At 47.5% G+C, this 2,056-nt stretch overlaps 1 pseudogene; it reads left to right on the forward strand.

Moving 5' to 3' along the window:
* The first annotated feature begins 643 nt into the window (after nt 1-643).
* On the forward strand, nt 644-1,569 carry LOC114502069 (annotated as a pseudogene).
* Nucleotides 1,570-2,056: the final 487 nt, after the last annotated feature.

Below are 2,056 nucleotides of genomic sequence, written 5' to 3' on the forward strand. Positions count from 1 at the left end.
TCAAGATTGCTCTACCCAGCAAAGCTATCATTTAGAATCAAAGGGCAGATAAAAAGATTCCTAGACAAGAAAAAAAACTAAAGGAGTTCATTGTCACCAAACCATTATTATATGAAATGTTAAAGGGACTTATTTAAGAAAAAGAAGATCAAAACTATGAATGATAAGATAGCAAAAAAATACAAATCTATCAATGACTGAATCTAAAAAACAAACTAAGCAAACAAAAAGAACAGAGACAGAATGATGGATACAAGTGTTTTGGTGGCTGCCAAATGGGAGGGGGTATGGGGGAATGGGTGAAGAGGTGAGGGGATTAAAAAATAAAAATAGGTAGTCACAGAATAGCCATGGGGATGTACAGTATAGGAAATGGAGTAGCTAAACTTTTGCATGACCCATGGACATGAACACTGGTGTGGGATTGCCTGAGGGAGTAGAGGGGGAACATCAAGACAACTATAATAGCATAATCAATAAAATTAATTAAAATAATAAAAAATAAAAATATGGACAAAAGTCATTAATAAGCATTTCCCAAGAGAATAAAATGTAATGTGCAATAATGTTGTGAAAAAATGTTCATCTTAGCCCCAGCCGTCTCACCCAGCAGCTTGTCTGTCCCTCTGTCATTGCCACCGAAATGAGCTCCACACAGTTCAACAAGGGGCCCTCACATGGGCTTTCAGCCGAGGTCAAGAAACAGCTCCTATCCAAATACGGCCCTCAGAAGGAGGCAGAACTCCACAGCTGAATTGAGGGACTCAAGGGCCTGTCTATCATTTCTGACTTCCAGAAGGGTCTGAAAGGCGGGATTATCCTGTGCACACTCATGAATAAGCTGCAGCCAGGCTCAGTTCCTAAGGTCAACCACTCCATGAAAAACTGCCACCAGCTAGAAAACTTCCCCAAATTCATCAAGGCCATGGTCAGCTACAGCATGACCTCCATGGACCTGTTTGAGGCCAATGACCTGTTTGAAAGTGGAAACATGGCATAGGTGCAGGTGTCTCTTCTGGCTCTGGCAGTGAAGGCCAAGACAAAGGGGCTGCAGAGTGGTGTGGACATCATTAAGTACTCAGAAAAGTGGGAGTGGAACTTTGGTGATGCTACCATGAAGGCCAGCCAGTGCATCCCTGGGCTCCAGATGGGCACCAACAAGTGTACCAGCCAATCAGGCATGATCGCATATGGCACAAGAAGACATCTCTATGACCCCAAGTACCATATCCTGCCACCCATGGACCACTCAACCATCACCTTCCAAATGGACACCAACAGGTGTGCCAGCCAGGTGGGCAGAGGGCTCCTGGGACCTGGTGGCACATCAGTGATACCAAGCTGAGGACTGACAACTGTGACAATTCCTCCATGTCTCTGCAGATGGGCTACATGCAGGGCACCAAATGAAGTGGCCAGGTCTCTGGCTTGGGCAGGCAGATATACAACCCCAAGTCCTGCCCACAAGGCCCAGTGGCCAGTGGGGCTCCAGAGTCAGCAGGTGACTACCCAAGCCTGAGGAAGGCCCCAGAGTACCCCTCCTACCACCAAGAAGATGCAGACTATTGAGGCTCCTTTGTGGGGTGTCTTCCTATACCATTACCCCATCTAGGATTTCAAGTTTTTTTATCTTCACCTTGTTTTTCTGTGCATTCAAGTGCCTCCAGCTGAGGGTCTATGAAGGCCAGATCCAGATGCTTGTGGAGTGGGGGGTCCCTGCCAGGGCACATCCAGGTAGCAAATTTCCCAGCAGGCTTTGGGCGAAGCTATAGTGGGGAGAAGAAAGATGTGCAGGGAGGGAAACTGGCCCCAACTGCTTCCAGTTGCTTCTGTGTCTCTTCCCTTTTCTCTGCTGATCAGCTTGTGGTTTCTGTCCCACAGAAATTTCAGGCACTTTGAACAAAAGTAACTTGGTGGGGAGGGGATGGTGGAGGGTGGGAGTGCTGAGAAGGAAGTCCTCTGGGAGAGTGCCAGGCCAGTCCCCAGATATTTTAGGCATCACGAGGGACTGGATTTCTCCAGGATGCTCCCAGAGGCCCAGTGAGGAAACCAAGGC

This window comes from Phyllostomus discolor, chromosome 7, assembly GCF_004126475.2.
Source record: "Phyllostomus discolor isolate MPI-MPIP mPhyDis1 chromosome 7, mPhyDis1.pri.v3, whole genome shotgun sequence".
NCBI lineage: Eukaryota > Metazoa > Chordata > Mammalia > Chiroptera > Phyllostomidae > Phyllostomus > Phyllostomus discolor.